At 58.4% G+C, this 20,609-nt stretch overlaps 1 long non-coding RNA gene across 2 annotated transcripts; it reads right to left on the reverse strand.

The window, feature by feature from the left end:
* Nucleotides 1-255: 255 nt before the first annotated feature.
* On the reverse strand, nt 256-5,253 carry LOC123614917 (uncharacterized). 2 transcript variants are annotated; one of them, XR_012503631.1, is made up of 3 exons: nt 2,106-5,253; nt 1,314-1,378; nt 256-1,113 (listed from the first exon to the last, which is right to left on the reverse strand). It is a non-coding gene; the product is annotated as an uncharacterized LOC123614917 (long non-coding RNA). The 2 variants fall into 2 exon arrangements; XR_012503630.1 differs by lacking the exon at nt 2,106-5,253 and having other exon boundaries at nt 1,314-2,086.
* Between the last annotated feature and the right edge of the window lie 15,356 nt (nt 5,254-20,609).

A 20,609-nucleotide genomic window follows, 5' to 3' on the forward strand; every position in this document is an offset into this window, starting at 1 on the left:
AAACGTAGGAGCGAATCTTCGTGACTTGGGGTCTGGCAGTGAGATTCTTAGATGTGCTACCAAAGGCATAAACAGCAAAAGAAAAAACACATGAACTGGGCTTCATCAAAGTTAAATGTTTTGTGTGTCGAAGGAAACCATCAAGGAAATGAAAAAACAACCTACAGAATGAGGGGAAATGTTTGCAAACCACACGTAAGCTGAGGGTCTAGAATGTAGACGTAGAAGGAACTCTTACAACCCAACAGCAGGAAGACAGATGACCTGATTGGTTTTAATGAGCAAAGGACTTGAACAGAGATTTTTCAAAAGAAGATACATACGTGGTCAACACACACGTGAGGAGGTTCTCAGCGTCACGAGTCGCTGGGACACTGCGAATCCTATGCAACGAGACACCAGTCCGCACCGAACAGACGGCAGGTAGAAAACGGCAGCAGCCACAGCGCGGTGGGAAGCAGGGGATGCGCAGCGATGTGCTGACGGACGGTCCGCCGTGGACGGACCTCCAGAACGCCATTCTGGGCAGAAAAACGGTCGTGTGTCGTGTGGTTTCGCTTGTACTGACGAGTCAGAATCAGTAAATTCAGAGTCGGAGAGGAGGTGGACCCTCGGTCGCCATGGGCTGTGGGTGGGGTGGGGTGATGAAAATGCTCTGGACTGAGGCAGCAGTGATGGTTTATCAGTATTGTGAACGTTCTGGATGCTGCTGGAGTGTAATTTTTAAAATGTCTGGTTCTATGAAACTCACTTCAATTAAAAAAACAAAACGAGCGTGTGGAGGGTGGTGAGAGGAGAGCGATGCCGGACTCACTCCGAACCCCTGGGGTTGCTGGGAGGACAGCCCCTCCCCCGCCGAGCTGAAGACGGTAAACACGGGGAAATTACGGCTTTATCCTGGTATTCTGGCTCGACCTCTGTCTCATGGGAGACTGTGAAGGACCTGGGGCTCCTCGTGACAGACGCAGCACGAAGGGGCCAGGAGAGCCAGAGCCCCAGACTCAGCACACCTCGGCCGGCCGCGTCCCTGAGCATCCTCACGCAGCGGCAGGAGCCTCTGGGGCCCCGGTCCCGGAGGACGCATGCTGCCAGACCCATCACAGCTCATCCAGCCTGGGGGGGATGGCGAGGGAGGGGGCGGGAAGGGGGAGCAGAAGGGGATGGAGAAAGGGCCGGGGTCGGGGGGGAGGGGGCAGAGGAGAGGGTGATGGAGACGACGATGAGGGGAAGCGGACGGGGGAGGCAGGTGGCCCACAGGCTCCAAGGGACGCAGCCCCCTGCTCCTTCCCGGCTCCCCTGCCCGCCACGCTCACCTGGCCCTTGAGGTCTCTCCTCTCTCCTTCACGCCCAGGCTCTCGGCTCACGTTTGGAGAAACACCTTGAACGGAACACAGTGGGAGAAGAATCTGTATGCATCTCTGTTCCAAGTTCATCTCCATCTTTTCCTGCCTCAAAAGAAGGGGAGAATCAACACCCAGTGGGGATGAAAGAAACCCTCCCCCGGAGCTGGGCAGGGCGGAGGGTGCTGGTCCCGTGCAGCTCTGCAGGGACCGTAGCCGTAAGCGGCAGAACTTGGTGCAAACTGGTAAAAGCGGAGGAGGTGTTGGCGGGCGGACCTGGGAGCTCTGAGGACTCACTGGTCGCTGATGTCCCTGGGCTGACCCAATTCCTCAGCTCACACGGGACCTTCCCTTCCCTCCTGAAGGAGGAGGAGCTGGCACGGGGCTGCCCGGTGCTGGAGAGAACCCAGGAAAGTGTGGTTTGCCAAGAGAGAGGCCACCTCCCCTCTGATTCTCCCAACGTGGCTGCTTCACCGTCTGTTACCGGAGGTTGGACTTCTCAGGGTTTCCACCTGCTGGTCCCTGAGCTCTTCTGCCTCCTCCAAGTTAGAGGCCAGCCCTGTCTGAGATGGACTCTCCTGGCCCCAAGGGCACCTTCCCAGGGAGAGGGCCCCACTGTCAGCTCGGGCTGGGTGTCCACACAGTGACCGATCCCGTGTGACCCAGTGTGACCGATTGCCCAGGTCTCCCGATACACCCATCCCAACAGCCAGGGTCCAAGGGGTGACTCTGGCCAATAGGTGACCTCTCACCATGGAAACTGACCTGACCCCGCGGGGAGCTGCCTTCGCCCTGCAGTCCCACGAGGCAGACACAGACGCTCAGGTTTGCCCTCCGAAATGTGGGCAGGAAGGGCCTCCGGCAGAGTTGTGACTGAGCCGCCTCTCGCCTCACGGCGCCACTCCAGGCAGGAAGCCTCGCTCAGGACGGCAGGGCACGACCTGATCACATTCTGCTGCGGGGCCCCCAGGTTTCCCAGGCGGACCCGTCGTCTGACCCCTCATGACCGCGGGCACCAGACTCGGCACAGCATCACCAGCCCCCCCACCCCGGGGTGACTGCACTGCCCACGCCGGGCGGAGGAGGCTCCTCCTGCGGGGCCCCCAGGGCAGCGCTCGCTGCCCTTACACGGTGCGCAGCGGCTGCTCCTGCCCGACTTCAGGCTCTGTTTCTTCAGACTCATTGATCCAGCTGGCCGAATCTGCCCGAGACAGACGTCTGCTGTTTCTGTTTTCCCGTTGGCTCTCTCTGCTCACAAACGGCCCGCTCCCATCCAGTCTGTTGGCACCGAGGGCTTTTCTTCCTGATTGAATGAGCGCTGGGCTCCGAGCCCGGCTGCCCTCGAGGCCAGCCAGTGAAACGCGCTTTTATTTAGTGCAGAGACACAAAAGCATATACCAGCCACACAGGACAACCCGAGGACACACTGTTCTGTTTCCCAAAATATCTCATGCAGAAGTTCTCCAAGCATAACTTCTCGGCGACCCACCGTGAAATGTGCCGTGAGATGCTGCTTCGGGCCACGTGCACCACACACCAGGGACAAACATTACTACCGCTGTAACTGGGCAGACGTGGAAATGTCCACGATGGGCTCCAACAACCCCCGTGGTTTCTGCATTTCAGCCTGGGTTCTGTAGATGACCACGGAAATGGCAGGAGATTTGGCCCAGGGAATTGATGCCGGATGCACGGCGTCTGCCCGGCTTCAGAGCGATGCTGAGACAGGGGTCCTGCTGTTTATTCCCGGCGCTTCTGGAAAGGTTTGAATGGTACCGGCACACGCTTCTGAATTCTTTTCATTTCTGATTGGTTTGTGGAAAGAAAATAAAGCAATAATTAAAACAAGCCTAACTCTCCTATGTACCTGGAGGCCAAAGGAAACGCAGTCCTGTGAATGAAAACACACTCGTCTCAGATATGAATTCGGGGGGGAAAGTCCAGACCAGGACCGTGATGCTTTCAGCGACAGTCCTTCAACATTTTAAAATTCTCCAGTGAGCCTTGTGGCAGACCTAGTGACTTTCTCCTGTTACTGCTACCAACCCACTGAATCTGGGCAGAAAAGAAGTGAGTGTACGAGGGTATGGGAAAGGCAATCGCAAATGAGATCGCAGAGACTCCTGCAAGGTGGGAAAAAAATGCTGCAGCCAAGCAAATACAAGAAGCATCAGTTGCCACAGCTGCAAAGTTTGTGCCCCTCCCAGATTCAGATGCTGGAATCACAGCCCCAGATGCGGTGGGACCAGGAGGCGGGCTCTCTGGGGAGTGACTGGGTGCCAATGGTGGAGCCCTCATGGATGGGGTCGTGTTTTTATAAAAGGGACCCAAGCGCTCCTGTAATGCCTCCACGTCAGGCCGCAGCGAGCAGACGGCATCTGGACCAGGGAGCGGGCCCTCCCCGGACCCCGAGGCTGCCAGCGCCGCCGTCTAGGGCTTCCGGCCTCCAGAAGTAAATAAATTTCTGTTGTTTACAAGCTGCCCGGTCTCTGGTAACTTTTTTGCTGCAGCCCAAGCAGATGAAGATATTTGTGGTCCACGGCAGCAGAACTTACAGTCAGCCTCTCTCTCCCTCCCAGAATAGAGGCCTAACAGTTGGAGGCGTCTTCGTTCAGAAGTGCAATCATGGCTAGAAGGACCCGAGATGAGCCGACCATTCGTCGCCCAGCAGTGCTGCAACGTCACCCCGCTGTAAATAAGTAAGTGTGGGGGGGCTGCTCTTGAAGAATCGCAGGGATGAGGAGGGACGTGTGAAGGAGAAGATGCACCACCGCCATCGGCCAGGCCACAGCCACTCCTGGGGGACTCCTGGCTGCGGCGCCCACGGCCCGTGCGCACAGAGACACTGGGGGCTGGGTTGTCGTGGGATTTCCACGCCCGTCGTACCCCGAAAGCTGGCACCAGACACTTCAAGCGGCTGGCTGCTTTTAACGGTGTGTTTATCCTCGTTTTTGAAGCAAACTTCAAATGCACAGAGTAAACCCTCCGAGGGTGTAAAGACTGTGGGAAAAGTCAGCCTCCTGACCCCAACCCCGACTCCCTGCCCCATCCTCACCGATCAGAACTTTGACCAGATTCTCACCCCCAAGGTGTGGACCCAACCCACTTCGCCTGGACACTTGCTACCGTGGTGCACGACACTAGGGGCTGGGCTCAGATGCCACCTCGTCCCCTTTGGGTCAAACGAGATGGTGTCTTGATGGCTGAGTCTCTGAAGTTTTCTTCTGCCTTTAGAACCATCAGTGCCTCCTGCTCCGTCGTGTTTGCTCACAAGCATGTGTGAGGCCAAGTGAATCCCTGTGGGGATCTCAGGGGACAGCTAACCCTCCTCCTACTGACCGCCGACCCGTCTGTCGATGAGAGAGGGAACCGGAGTCTGTGACGGCAGAGGGCGCGGGGCGTGGGGATCGGTCCTCGGTGTGAACCGGAGCGGGGCCCTGCGGGGTCTTCCCCGCACAGACCCCTCCCCACGTCCTCCGCCTGCCTCCTGTCTGTAGAAAAACTTTAGTCAAGAATAAGTTTAATCAGAGAAACAAGAAAATGCAGAAACAAAGGGAAACAGTCAGGCAACACAGAACACTAACAGTTCAGCCATTACACAAAGTTTCAAGGACCTTTAGTTCCTTGTCGGGGCCGGAGAAATGATCCTGAGCCGCATCCTTTGGGCTGTTTTGTAGGTACTAACCCCCCCCCCACCCCAGGTGGAAGACGTGACCCGCATGATGACCAGGCTGAAGCAGCTCCGCACGTTTCCAAGGTCTGGCCTCAAATAAGCAAGAACAAACCGGCCCTGGAGCCGAGGATGAACTGTACTTAAAGGACGCAAGACGACAGAGACCAGACCACCGCACGACCAACCTCACGACGAGGGTCAGCGCTGACCGTGCTGCGCCACGCGCGGCCCCTCCCTCCACCTGTGCACCTCCCCGAAACTCCCCTTTGAAAGCTCTTGCCCCTGGTCGGCAGGCGTGGGGGTGCGGCGCGGGGAGAGGGCCTCCGGGCGCGAGTCCGCCGCCCCGCCTCGGCTCCCGGCCCCCCCCCCCCCCGGCCCCGCCCGCTCACCCAGGACACTGTTTCAGCAGCAGGCCGGCAGCTCCGAGTCGGCACCCAGCCTCGGCAGGAGGGAGAGCGGTGCAAGGGTGTTTCCAGGGGCGCCTCCTCCGGCAGGAACATCATGAAAAATAGTTCAGAAGCTTTCAGTCTGAAAAGAAAAGAAGAGGAGAAAAAAGCCTTAGGATAAAAGGCACAGAAATATTTGATAAGAAGCTCAGGGAAAAAAAAGACGACGACGAAGAGGACGTTGCGCTGTCACGCGGCAGCTTTGGCAGCCAAACCGCCCTGACGCTGGGCAAGGAGGAAGCCAGATCTACTTGTGTGGAGTTTGGGGTTTGCCTTTGATGAAAGTTGGCTTTTCTTTTTCTGAGGTTTCTTTCTTCTGGAAATTGCGAGATGGGGGAGGGAAGGGAAAGAGACACCTGCGTGGCTCCTGGAAGGGGCGGCGGGGTCAGCAAGGACAGTCCCTCCTGACCTAAGCCTGGGGCCAGGCAGCCCCAGCAGAGGGTCGGGAGGCTCCCCGAGGGTCTGGGGAGGACAGGGGTCTGAAGACCCTCGTCGGCCGGCCGTCCTGCAGGACAGTGCTGGAGAGCACCGGCTTCCTCTCTGCAGAGTCGTCTCCCTCGCAGGGAGCCTGGGTTGGAGCCGCATCTTTGCAGGGGAACCAGCACCAGGCTCCCTGCGTTTTCACTTTAAACGCCGCGTCCTCGGACGGGAGGCTCTTCCCTCCCAGCTCTGGGCTCTGGACGTGAACGAGCCTCTTACAGGGGCTGTGACCTGTTTGGGGCATTCAGTGTCTCCTGGTCCAGGAGGTCTCGGGGGAGGACCAGGGGCAGAAAGGCGGGGCCCAGGCGCGTGGACGTGGGTCCCCTAACCTCCCTGGGCCTCAGCTTCCCCCTGTGCAGGGCGGGTGTCGTCACAGTGCCTCCCAGGGGGCACCGTGAGGTTACGGGAGGAGATGCAGCCCCTGGGTTGCTGTGCTGTGGGCGGGCGGGGGCTCAGTGGGCCGGCTTGAGTGAGTGAACGGGGCGGCCCCGCAGGGACGGCCACGTCCTGTGTTGGTGAGGACGTGCCTGCGCCCGGCCAGATCCCGGAGAACATGCCAGGTCCCGGGGCTGCCCCAGATCCAGGGGGTGACGTGTCCCCGGGAGCCCCAGGCTCTTGGCGGCTCTCATGCTCAGGAGAGAAGTGAGGTGGTCAAGGGGCTGGCTTTCTTGCCTGAATTTTAAGGGCATTTCTTTTCAGACCACACCCTCCACCTGCCTCCCTGGTCCACAGTCCCCAGGAGTCGACCTGGCCGCCTGCCTCAGGGAGCAGCACAGCGGCCCTCCTCCTGCGCGTCCTCCCGGCTGTGACACGGAGCTGCCATCAGGGAGAGGGAGGTGGTGACGTCGCCTAAGCCGATTTGTTCACAGACAGGGATTCGGTTATTTCTGGTGCGTGAGTTCCTTCCGGAAAGTCTGCGATGACGAGGGCCACGTGCTCGCGCACAGCCCTCCTACCAGGCGTGGCGAGGCTCAGACCCACCCGGACACGCAGGCGTCATGGTCACACTCGCTCATCGGGAGGCAGACGCTGAAGGCCCCCGTCAAGCTCTCCTGAAGGCCCGAGAAGCTCTCAGGTCTCCCCACTGGGACTGATCCAGCCCCGCCGTGACGTCCACCTGACGTCCAGGGCGGGGCCTTTACCCCCGGCTCAGCGCCAGCCGCAGCGTCCTCTGACCCACGAGGTGGAGCCAGGACTGCGCAGGGACCGTGGGTGCAGACCGCCTGTCCTGCTGGCCCCTTCACCTGCACATGTCAGATGTGGGGGGGGGGTCCCCTCATCCAGCAAGAACGCGTTTCTAAGACCAGGGATGCTAGTTAACAAGCTGGTCATTTCACCAGAGAGCCCACTTCCGGTGCTCAGTGTGCTGGTAAAACAAGACATCAGGGGCTGAGCAGACGCGACGCTGCCGGAGGCCCTTGTAGCAGCTGCTCTGGACTGAGGGGCTGGGGGGAAACCCCCCAACCTGGGTGAACATCCCCGAGGCAGCAGAGGGAGCAGGCGGCTGGGCGGGGCTCAGCTGAAACCTGCCCTCGGCCCAGGGTCCCTGCTGACCGGTCAGTCCCCACCATCACGGCTGATCTTTGACCCTCACGTCCTGGCCGCCTTCCTTGGAGGCTGAGCCACCGTCTGGGGATGGACGTGAACAAGGATGGCTTCCTGTGGGGGGGGCCTCAGAGGAGCTGGACCAGCCCGGGAACCAAGCATGGGGCCGGGGGTCCTGCCAGGCCAGGACGGCGCACCTGTTCTGTAGAGGAGATTGCCTTCCAGGAAGGGGGCAGCGTCGGGAGGGCACAGGGCCGAGGTCCCCGAGCGTCAGCCCCTCCTCTGCGCTAACCCAGAGCTCTGAGGACAGGCCTGTTTCTTCGCTGACCTGCTCTCGGCTGCGGGAGGAGGCGGTGTGTTGTCGTGGTGACGTGTCCCTGACTTTCAGTCCAGGCTGCCCCCTGTCCCCTGTCCCCGGGGCTGCATGAGGGCCATCTGCAGTCACTTGACCGCTGGCCTTTAGCAGGATGCCAGGGGCCTCAGGGGGTGACCCCGCGTGTGCCCTCTCTTCCTGCTCTCTGGGGTCAGGGAGGGCGATACACCTGGTCAACCTGAGACACAGGCTAAGACCAGACTCCAGTGCCCTCGAGGATTAAACCCTCCCGGGCAGAGCACGGGCGCTGGAGGGGGTGGAAGGGGAGCAACTGGATTTGCAGTCCCCGCGTCCCCCGTTCTCTCTGCCCTGACTTAACCCTCCAGATCTGGGGGGCTGGCAGGATCGCCCCCGTTCCAGACTTTCCCAGGTGGTCTGAGTGTCTGTCCTGACTTTGGTCAGTGACAGCGGGGGATCCGGAGGCGGCCCTGCCCGGACCCTTCCCCACCCCCACCCCAGCGAGGGGTCCAGCAGCGGGGTCCCAGCCTCCCGTGTCCTCCGGGCCTGCTGGAGCCCCGCTGTCGTTCCCGAGGGGGTGTTACCTCCAGCCCCACCCCACCTGCTCACAAGGGGGTAACAGCCATCACCTGGGACCACAGCCCTGGGGCTCCTCTGCTGAGGGGTCGGGGGGAGACCACATTCTGATGCTGCCTCCCGCCTCCAGACACTGTCCATCTTCCTCACCAGGGGGTCCGGGCCCTGAGCAGGGGGCCCCTCTGCGAACAGCTTACAGATGCATAGTGGGGAGAACCCGTGTGCCGCCCTGCACTTCACCCTCTGCGGGGACCCAGGCCGTGACTGTCAGCGTTTGCAGCCTCAGCGCAGCCGGCACGGTGTCTTCGCGCTTTCTCTGTGCCTGTGACAGTCTGAACCCCTCAGGGCCGCTTTAAATGCAGCTCGCCGGGTCTGCTGTAGTTTCCCTTTCACGTGTGTGTGTTTGCGATTTCATACGCGTCTGTGCGATATTGTATGTGTGTGTGTTTATCCAGTGGAGACTTCCTGCGTGACTCCCGGCTTATTAGAAATGTGTTGTTCAGTTTCCAAACTTTGGGGCATTTTCTGGATACTGATTTCCGGCTTAATTCCACAACGGCTCAAGAGCGCACTTGCATGGTTTGCAGTTTTAAATCTTACGGCCCTGGTGTGTGTGGCCCGGCTGAGCGAGTGCTCTGTGTGCCCTGGACGTTCTGCGGTCACCGAGCAGAGTGTCCGGAACGTCCGCGGCGAGCGGCTCGGTCTCGCCGCCGGGTGGCAGCGTCCTCACTGACTTCCCGTCTGCGCGTCTGGGGTGGCTGAGGGTGCAGCGTGGGGGCTCCTCCTCCACCTGCGGGTCTGTCGGTTCCTCCTTTCAGTCCAATCAGTCGTCACTTCGTGTGATCTGCAGCTCTGCCGGGAGGTGCACCGCCACCCTGGATTGCTACGTCTCCCTGGGGGGCACGGCCGTTTCTCCTCCTGCGACGACCTTCTTGCCTCTGAGTGTCGCCCTCGTTCTGACGCCCGCTTTACCTGAAACCGGGGCTTCGCCGCAGCCTCCTCTGTGTGCTGCCTGCGCGGCGTGCCTTCCCCGTCCCTCTTCCTGCTGACAGACAGGTGCTCTGACGTGTGAAGTGCATTTCTCGTTGCCGGTGTGTGGCCGGTTCTTGCTCATCTGTATCCAGTCTGACGCCCCCTGGGTGTTAGCGGGAGAGTTTGGACCCTCTCACTGAGGTGGCAACCGGTGGAGTGTTTCCTGCCTTGTCTGAGTTCCGATGCATTTGTTATTCCGTCTTATCTCCTCAGCTGATCAATTGTTTATTCCTCATTTAGAAACATTTTTGGTGGTTGAACTGTGGTGTGTAATATTCATTTTCAAACGCTCCGTGTCCCCTTCACGTGGTGCAATACTGCCCCCCTGCTGTGTGAGCACCCTCTCTGCCCCGAGCCCGGTGCATTGCTGCCATGTTACACACACGGCTCAGCACACTAGCATCCACTGGCTTTTAACTGACGTAAGAATTAAGCAGATACTGTGTATCTTCCCTGAGCCCATTTCTTACTCTGGTTGTTCCTAGTTCAGTCCCCACGTGCACCGCGTCCCCTCAGCCGGGGGAACTTCCTTTAGCGTGTCTTGCGGAGGTGGGGCCGCGGGTGTTTACCAGGAATGGCTTCATGTCTCCCTCACTTTTGTGAGGTGTTTCCAATGGGCACAGGGGGACTCCCCCTGTTCCCCCTCAGCACCTTAAAGATGTCTCTTCCTGTGCTTCAGTTTGGCAACTTTCCCTGAGGATGGCTGCGTGATTTGCACCTCTGTCCCTCTCCGGGCGACACCCCCACCCCCGGTCCCCCCGAGCGTCCCTCTGCTTGGATCTTCCGTGGTTTGATGGATGGGCTGGGGCTCCGTGGGGTCCTCGTCCCCCCTGCTTGGCGATCTTTCAGTTTCTTGGACTTTGTGGTTTGCTGTCTTCCCCCATTTTGGAAAATCCGGCGATTGTCCTTCAGCCGTTCCTTCCAGCCCACTCTCTCCTGCTCCATCTGGGCATTGAGGGTACTTCAGCGCTTTTTTTTTTTTGTTCCACTGGTTTCGGAAGCTCTATTCTATGTGGGTGTTTTTAAAAGTCCATTTCTGTTTTCCTCTGTCTTGTGTTTTGGTTTGGGAAATTTCCACTGGCTTGTCTAAGTGGTCTTTGATTCTTTACGAGGCTCTGTCAAGTTTACTTACGCACCCTTTGGAGGATTTCTTTATTTCTATTACCGTCATTTTGATCTCTGGCATCACCGTTTTATTCTTGTTTATACGTTCCCTCTCTGCTGAAATTACCTACCAAATAGCGCATTCACCATCTTTTCCATGAGAACCTGTATCATACTGTTTTAAAAAATTCGATTTCCTGTCTGGTAGGTCTGGAGCGCTGAGTAAAAGCCTGGCTCTGAGAACCACACTGTGTCTTCAGGTGGTGCTTCATTTTGCCTTGCTCATTTCTGTGCCCTGTGATTTCTGTTCAGGGCAGGGTATGTGTACCTGGCAGGTCAGCACTGTCTGTGCTTGGAGACAAGCACGCCTTTCCTCCCGCTCGGCCTGCAGTGCTAGGGGCTGTGCGACACTAGTCGGGAGCCGAGGTGGGCTCCACCAGAGACCTCCAACGCCTCTGGGGTGCCTCGTTTCTGTTGCCCCTCAAATGTGGATCCCCCTGGTGCTGCCCCACAGAGCGCTGTGTCCACTGTCAACTCTATATGCGGGTCCTTAGTAGGGTGTTAAGAGTATGGAGTGGGGGCTCTCAGATGCTTAGTCCTGCTGCCATCTTGGGTGGGCACTGTGACTGGGTCTGGCGGACACGGTGTCCCTGCCGGTCCCCCAGGGAAGAGGCCCCCATTCCCCTCCCCCACCCACGGTGGGCTCCTGCCTCAGGATGCGGTGTTGTGGTCCTTTCTCCTCTGCCCCAAGGATGGAGGAGGATGTGGGTCTTGGGGTGTTTCAGTGATGGCCCCCTCCCTCCCCGCTGTGGAGCCTCCTCCTCAGGGTTCTCCCTAAGCTGCCTGGGGGCGCCTGGTGGGTTTCCTGGAGGAAAAGTCTGGAACAAGCCGGGTGTGGAACCTGTGTCTGCGGACAGCCTGCTTCAGAGTCCGTCATCAGCCCGTGCTCCCCCTTTAACAATCTGCTAACATTTCTAGTTTAATCTTCTTATGTATTTGACACTGGCTGCCCCAATTAACCTCATGTTCTGGTTCTGCTTCCACAGACCCCGGATTCTCAGGATTCCAGGCGAGCCGTTTGCTCTGCAAGCCCAGCTCGCTCACAGGTTCAAGAAAAGCTGCTGGTTTGCAGCCTGTCCGGCTGTGTGCACGTTGTCTGGCTGGGAGCTTCACTCTTTCCTGCTCTCTACTTTTCTAAACCGTAATTCTGAACACAGTTTTAAAAGTAGCTTTGGATGAGATGAGAAAATAAAACCGGAAACAAGAACACCATCTAGTTTAAACAACCAGATGAGACAGAAACGCCGCATCTCATCCGTGCCCAGCATCCCGCGGCAGCGGGGTCTCCATTTCCATCTGGAGTCGCAGTGCAGCCCCTGAGTTAATCTCCCAGTGATTTGTCCCACACCTGGTGTGAGTGGCTTGTTGGCAGGCCCCGTGGAGAGGTGCTCGGGTGGTGAAGCCCCAGTGACACTCTCGTCACCCCGCCTCCCCGGGGCCTTCTGATTGGCAGGGGGACTTGGGGGCGGCTCCACCAGGTGCAGAGCAGGACCCGTGAAATGAAGGGAGGGAGGGGGCAGGCCGGCTTCTGCTTTGAGTTTTCATGAAACACTGGCTTTGTTTCACTGGCAGCCGCTGTCCCCCTGCCAACTGCACACCGACGCGGGACCGGAACCCGCGGGGCAGCCGCGCCTCCTCTCACAGTGCCACAGCAGGTGTGACTGTCCCCCCACGGTGGAGGGAGCATGCGCACCAGAGGAACAGACAGGCCTGGCAAGAGAGGGAGCAACAGGAAGAAACCAGACACGGCAAAACCTCTGGGGAAACAGGCACACGGATGGGCTGTAACAGCCAGTAATGCCAGCAGCCTGATACCAAACTGCTTTTTCTGGATCCTAAGTACAGACACCGAGAAACAGCCAAAGGTCGGCTGTCCCTTATTAATCAGACACACGTTGGTGTTTGGGAAACACAATCACTTATTATTCCTTCCAGGGCCTGTCACAGACACGGGCTTCCATTCTGACGCCTGGGCAGTGGCGCCATGTTGCTGTTGCCCGGTCTATCCTGCCTGGGCAGGTGGCTGGGGCCTCTGCTGGCCTGGACTCTCCACGCCCGGCTGGAGGTCCATGTCTGGCCAGCTATTCCAGGAGCTCCCTGAATTTTGAGACCCGGGGCCTGGATCTCTGGTTCAGAAAGAAGCCCCTGTGAGTGTGAGAGGAGACCTAGTGGGGACCTCCAGCTACAGGGGACGGATGCCCAGGCCGACTCGCTGAGGTGACACTGCAGACGAGGGGCAGGGGCAGGCATAGCCTGGACTTTGGAGCTTAGAGTCTAGTGGGGAAGGCGGCCCCTACATCAACAGATAAGTCTTTACAAATAGACACTGGGAGTGAGGATGGCAGGCCTGGGGTTATCCTGAAAGAATGCAGTACTCCTGGGCTGTACTCTTGGGCTGTTGGTCAGGAAGGGCTCCTGGACCGGACACGACATTTATGCTGAGATCTGAGGTGGGAGGTGAGGAGAGCTTCTCAGGCCGAGGAGGGTGAGCCTGATGGCCCTGTGGTTCCAGCCCTAATGGAGGTGTTTGGGGCTGAAGCAGAGCAAGGTGCGAGAGCAGGGGCACAGAGCCACGGTCCTGGGGAGATGATGGGCGAGAACTCCTGTCCCATTACACGGGTCTCCTGAACTCGCTGCCTCTGGAGAAAAGTCCCGCATTTCCCACACCTGCACATCTCCCCAGACACCTGACACCCCAGCTCCTGAATGCTGCCTGGGATGCACTGACCTGTCCTCCTTCTGCAGTGGGAACAGGGGTCGGGGGAGTGGATGCTGAATTCTCTGTCTGTCCTGCAGGTCAGACTTTTGTAAATGTCACAGGAACCAGGCTGAAAGGGCAGAAACTGGGGGGCCCAGGCCTCCAGGGTCTACATTTAACTGGGAGAGAGGTGCCGGAACAGCTTTCTAGGAGGACATTCCACGTGCATCCCCACTGCCCCGAGGCACTGACGACCAAGACAGATCACCGGGCTGGATCTGAGCCTTGTGTTAGAGGCAAGAGGGTTTGCCTAGCAGTACGCCAGCTCAGTCTGAGCTCAGAGGATAACCACCCTCCTCATCACCACCACCAGCTTCTAATGACTGCAGGTAAGTGTGTCGCTGCAGATTCCCTATGTTCATGAAAGCAATGATCCGATTAGCAATGCAAGCTCCGGGCACTACTCTTCCATGTGAGGGCAGTGGAGCTGCGCTTTGCAAACAACGTTCTCCCGTCTGCGCTGGCTCAGGGCCGTGACCCGGTCCGGGGTGGCCTCCCGATCATCACTGCACGAGCCAGAGCGCAGGGCAGGCGCTGCTGTTCTGAACATGCCCTCTGTGTAGACGCCGCGGGGTCCCACCCTCCCGAGACCCAGGGAGAGAGGAGGAGTACCCTCACTTTACAGATAGGAAACTGAGGCAAAGAAGGTGGTTCCGTTTTTTAGACATCAGAGTTTTTCAGAAGGAAGGGAGAGGTCCCTGGTCCCAGCACCAACCCTGAATCTGGCTGTGGCCCCTGGAGCAGAAGGAGCTCGGGGTGGGCGGCCCTCACTTCCCCTGCTGTCACCTGCCTGTCAGGCTCCTGTTCAGGACCCTGGAGAGCTGCCCGCGGGAGGGGCAGGCTCTGCAGGAGCCTCGGCCAGAGACACTCTCAGCCCCCCAGCCCCCCGCCCACAAGGGGAGCCTCCCAGCAGGTTCCTAGCAGGGAGGGAGCCTTGGGGAAGAGATGACAGCCCTCTGCTTGGACTCCTGGGTCCTACAGCCGCAGGCCGGGGGTGGGGGCGGGAAGTGAGAGCCTGGTAGTGTGCTAGTACACACACACAAACACACACACACAAATACACACGCAAACATATAGACACACATACACAAATACACACACACATACACACATACACACACAAGTACACACACACAAATACACACACAAATACAAACGCAAACACACAAACACACACAAATACAAACACACAAATACACAAACACAAATACAAACACACAAACACAAATACATTCACACACAAACACAAATACACACAAACACACAAACACAAATACACACACACATATACACACACACACATACACACGCAAATACACAAACACAAATACACACACTAATACACACACATACACACACACACAAATACACACACACATATACACACATACACACACACAAATACACACATATACACACACATACACACACAAATACACACACACACAAATACACATACACACAAATACACACACAAACACAAATACACACACAAATACACACACACACACAAATACACAAACACACACACACACACACACACACACACACACACACCCCATTAGTCCTTAACCCTTTCAACAACCAGGGTAGAGTTTCCTGGTGTGCTCTGGGGCTGGTCCATCTGCAGAAGGACCAGAGGTCTCGGGTGGGGATTCTGCCCACACACTGGCTGTCTTCTAGGCTTTTCTCACCCCATTAGCGGGGTTCTGCCAATTGCAAGTGACAGAAAGCCCAACACAAACTGGCTAAACCACAAGGTGTATTTGTCGACACAGGTAACTGTCAAGTCCAGACCTCAGAATGACCTGCTTTACAGCAGTGACTTTGCGGTGACATCACCAGGACCCAGTGCCTGCTTTGCGTGCGTCTTTTGGCTCTGCATCCTGTGTGTGGGCTTCAGGCTGGGCCTCTGCCTCCTGGTGACACGGGAGGACCCTCTCTCTCTCACCTGCTGACGGAGGTCCTGAGCCTGGAGGCTGAGACTCAGGCTGGGACACATGCCCACCCCTGAACCAGCCACAGCGGATGGAAGTCACCAGTTAAGTCACATGGTCCACTCTGGCTCTGGGGTGCAGTCAGCGCCCCCAAACCACAGGCCAGAAAGTAACGGGAGAAGTGCCTCCTCACAGGGAGTTTGGGGGCTGTTCTGAACATTAGAGGCAGGGCCACTGGTGGGAATTACAAACAGACAGATGTCACACAGAACAAGAGGGGACTGTGGGCAGACCCACCCCACAGCCAGTGGACGGAGCACACAGGGGTCCCTTGTCCTGGAGCTGGAGTTGGAGGGGGGTCGGGGGAGAGAGGCGCCTGACATGTGATGACAGACAGTGACTTCCCAGGACACCGGCCCTGCCACGCTGAACGTTTATCATGAAAGCTCATTTCCATTTTGCTGAACTGAAAATACCTGAAGTGCCAGCAGCTTTCACAGTTCCCAAGCACTGGCACAACTGCAGGTGCTCCAGCTATCCTGTAACCCTTCTGAACGGAAAGGAAAACCCGTAAACGCGCCAGCAGCAAATCAATGAGACGAGTAACCTGTGATGAATGCTAAACACTGTGAATTAACCTGACAAGTGGCTCCGGCCTCTGGGGCTTTTTCAGCCCCTGGGAACCGTGGCGGCTGCGCCCCGTGGGAGAGGAGATGCTCCCGCATCAGGGGTCGCCTTCCTTCCTCCTCCATCCAGAGCAGACAGGCTGCCCCGTGAGGCTGACCCTCGGGGCCTGGCCAGGGAGGAGCCCGTCCCTCCCTCACCCCGACCTCAGCCCCCCGGGGCCTCCCCTCGGCGCTCAGAACCCTGTCGGTCTCCAGCACAAGCTCCCGCTCCCCCGTCTGGCCCGGCACTGGCGGGACCACAGCCCTCCTGGGCCCAGAACAGCCCGGGTGCTCAGCCCACACCTGTGCGCCCCGTCTCTGCCCCCAGCCTGCCCCTCTCTTTGCCCCCACGGCCCCGGGAGGCAGCCTCGTCCACGGCCTGTCTGCTCTCAGGGGACCTGGTCCCCGAGTGGAGGCTGACATGGGGGAGGTGGGGGCTGTGCTTCAGGAGGGCGCTTCCGTGTCTCTGTGGGCTGGCGGCGTGGCCCGCTGTCCCTCCCGTGTCCTGCAGGTGACAGGACGGCCCAGGGACTGACCTCCTGGAGAGAGCCCACCCGGCTCCCTGGGCAGACCCCTGATTCCCCCCCACCGCCCGGCACAGGCCCTGCGCTGGCTCCTTCTCTTCAAGGGGCCGGGCCGCACCCCGGTCACGTGCCCTCTGTCTTCTTCATGTCATTAGTGTGACCATCCTTTCCCAGGCTGGGGAAGCAGGAGCCTGGATCCAGGCGGTAAGACGCAGCCCAGACTCTTGGGATCACTTCTGGCTCCTCCTTCCTCCTCGTCTCTCGGATTCAGTCCAGCACTTTCCTCCCTGCGAGCAGCTCGGCGCTCATCACTGACAGACGAGGTGCTTCCTCGGGAGCCCATCCCGGGCTGGCTCCCACCTGCTTCCTAAGCCGTGTTCCGTGGTCACAAGCCCCGACTCCCCAGCAAGCAACAGAGAACTGTTTTCCAGTGAGACCCGGGCCCTGGGGGCGGGGGCAGGTGGAGCCGCGTGGAGCCGCGCAGGTGAGCGAGGACGTGGGAGGTGGGCGCTCACGCGGCCCGGCACCCCCCCCGGGGGGGCGGCATCAGGGAGTAACATGCGTCTGGACAGCGCCCCCACCTGCCCCGGCCTCCTCTGGCGCAGGGACCCCCCCTCCTGCGTTTGACAAGGGGGCCTGACAGCTCTGGCCGCGTGAACAGGGGTCCTCAGTGAGCCTCCTCTAGGAGAGGGTTTTCCAGAGATCTTCAGTTTTATTGCCTTCATTTTTCAGAAGAAACAAGCGTGGCTTTAAAAACAGCACATTTGATGCCTGTGTCTCAGTGACTGCTCCTTTCAATTACAGCTTTCCAGGGTCTAAAGATTGAAGCTGAATAATTCAAGGTATTTTGCCTTCCCAGATTCAGGTGTTTTATTTTACCTGTATTGACTTTATGAAGACACCTGGGCTGCAGCCTCCCCGAGAGCTGACACGTGGGACCAGCGCTTGGTCTTACAGGCATTTGCCGCCAGGAGCCGTGGGCGCCGGGAGCTCGGGCTTCTGACCAGGGAGCCCCTATGGCTGTCACGCATCCTCCGGGGAGAGGCTGCATCTGTGGGCAGCGCTCTTGCACGTTCATTCATTTGTTCGTTGCTTGTTCATCTAGCGGCCACTTCCCGGAAGCCTGCCGACCCTGCGCTGTGCCGCGCCTCAGGGTTGCCGGACGCCCCCTCCCTGCACGTGGGGCCCGAGGGGACCTGACTTTGGGCGCTGATCACTTGCGTTTACTCAGTGCTTGTCTGGCTAGGGAGCAACAGTGACTTCTGAGGGGCTGCCCCCATCAAGCACACTGCCTCAGCGTGCGCCTCGTTCAGGGTGTTTGCGCATCCCGAGGCTGGCCTTTGCAGAGCGCTGCCCAGATGTCTCCTGCAAGAGGGCAGCGTTTAGCGGCTAGAGACAGCCCTGCTTTTCAGCCTAATCGGATCCTCGTTCTCTTGGTGCCACCAGTGCCATCAGCGACACCTATTCTGTCTGGTTACAGATCCAAGACAGCCCAGACATGGGTCTTGGATTGGATGTGGGTCATCAGCACATTTCAAGGAGGCATGACATCGGTATTTGGGACCTGGGGGCTGGGAAGGTGGGGCTGCCCTGAACAAGACAGCGGGAGCGAGTATTGGGAGGTCAGATAATTGGATGCACCCTGAACAGATCAGAGATATCACATAGCAGGATTTCAGTGGAGACAGAATCTGGAAAAGGGGTCGAGGCTGGAGATGCAGAGATGGGAGTTATTTACATGATACTTGGACCACAGGGGTAGACGGAATTCCAAGGGATCGTTTACAAAGGGAAGGTGGCTAATAACTGAACCTCGGGGAAACGTCTGCACATGGGGAAGAGAGACAATGATGGCGGCGAATAAAAAAATCAGAGAGGCAGGAAGGAAATCGAGAATGCAATGCCAGAGAAAGCAATCGATGATTGTCTGGAGAAATCAGTAAGTCATCTAAAATGTTTCAGAGAGAATGAAGGCGAAGCCAAAGATAAGCCACCACCAGAGAGACCGTTTGCAAGAACACTGGCTGCTCGCCGAGCTCAGAGTCTGGGGGTGAAGTCAGCTCGTAGCCCAGGGGCTGGGGAAGGAAGAGGGACTGTTGGCAGGTGCTGGTCGTGGGGGGCACCACTTGGTGCCCTCACGTTGCCCCTGGACACATGCGACTGCCCCCCTTCCCCCGCACGCCCACACCAGGCACCCTTACAGAAGATTTAATCAAGAAAAGCCATGGGTCTGATGGAGTCGGTGCAGACAGATGAGATAGTGGTCTGGCTCCTGCACCCTCTGCAGCCTGTCCACGTGACTGGACATTCTGGAGCCTCCTCTGCTTCCATCAGATTCACGAGCTGTGCTTGTCAGTTACATCGCAAACAGGTCTGTCCCTCTGCTCTGCTCCTGGTTCTACAGGTTTCCAGGCTTGCAAGAACTTTCCTAAGTGTGTCGACTCTCTCCCTCCTCTCCCTGCTGGGTCCTACAGGTGGACACCAGGCAGGCTCTCGCCATGTGGGGCGGGAGCGCGGGGCACACAGAACGCTCACCCTGGCGCTGCTGGGAGGGTCACTCTGGCTTTCCCAGTGCTCATCCCAGGACACAGGCTGTGGCTGCTGTGGTTTTTTGTGTTCCCCAAGCCTGGCGGTGACGAGAAGGTCGGGAGAGTAGAGTCAGATAAGGTGGTGGCCTGCCTGTCCCAGCAGTTGGAATGTAGATGTGGAGGTTGGAGCTTACGCAGTCATCTTGGAACGTAAGGAAGAATCAGATTTTGAGGAATTCCTATGAGATAGAGGGGCCTCCTTCCCTTATGACTGTGAACGGTGATGCCAGCCCTGGACCCCGCTTCTCCACACGTGGGACTCACCCTGCCTGACGCAGCCACAATGGGTGCATTTCTTCCCCCTGTGCTGTGCTGTGCCAACTGCTCACGGCAACTGCCCTCCAAGCCCCAAGCCCCTGAGGCTGCTCACACCATGGATGCCGATTCCTGGGCTGGAGCCGAGAACGGGGATTCCGCATTTCCTGGTCCCCGACCACACGTGGGTAGTGGGGGTCAGGGCTCCCCTGCACCACGCGTGGCAGCTCCTGCCCGGCCCGCGCCCGTGAGAGCAGCCACTGGAGGGGAGCAGGCAGCAGAGCGGATCTTCACGTGCTGGGCCGGGCAGGGAGCAAGGGCCTGGCCGGGATGGAGGTCCAGGGCCCACTGCTCTTCAGCCTCCAGTGACGGGAAGCACACCACCTCCCCTCCCCTGGCCACCCGGCGGGCCCCACTCCGCCGCAGGCTTGCACCTGTAATGCAGCAGCGAGCGGCGGGTGTCAGCAGCCCAGGAAGGATCCAGCAGGTGCGTCAGTAGCCTGGCAGGTGGGTTTTCAGGTCGCTGGTCTAAGATGGCTCTATTTATCTTTTCTGACACTTGGTTACAATGATGCGGGAGGGAGCCTGGCTGATGTCACTCACACCCAAGCAGGTCTGTCTGCAATCAGACGGGGTCACTCTCTCTCCAGCTTCTTCCCTGCTCTCTTTGAGGCCCCAAAGTCCTCAGCATCCTCTCTCGTCATTACCCCACTGCCCTGCAGGGAGCCGGCCTGGGGATCTGGTGGGTTGTGGGTCCCAGCCTCGGGAGGACGTCTCTGCCGGTGCGTTCTTCTCTCCTTACAGCTCAAGCTGTGCTAGGAGATCTTTTAGTTCAGCACCGGGTGCCAGATGGCTTTGTTCAGGCCCTGCCACTCACGAACTGTGTGAACTTAGGCAAATTACCCACAGTGCACCTTGGCACCCTCATCTGCAGTACGGAAATAATAATGGTAATATGCTCATTAAGTTGTCTTTACTTTTCAGGCTGGAATGAGAATCAGATGAGAAGGTGTATTTAAGGAGGCAAGAACTGCGTGTGAGCACAGTGAGCCCCGAGTCAGCGTCAGGTTTTGGTGCAATGATGTTTGTACTTGAGTGGTGTGCGGCCTCTCACCTCAGGACCTTTGCACCTGCTGTTCCTTCTGCTTGGAATGTCCTGCCCTTTGACTGCACACCCTCCAGATGTCAGCTCCCTGGACCTCCCTGTTACACGTTCCCCCCAAACTCCCTGTAATTGTCTGTCCCGATATATATCACAGGTTGCGATTCTGTGATTAGTAACTCCCCTTCTGTAT

This window comes from Camelus bactrianus, chromosome 32, assembly GCF_048773025.1.
Source record: "Camelus bactrianus isolate YW-2024 breed Bactrian camel chromosome 32, ASM4877302v1, whole genome shotgun sequence".
NCBI classification, from domain to species: Eukaryota; Metazoa; Chordata; class Mammalia; order Artiodactyla; family Camelidae; genus Camelus; species Camelus bactrianus.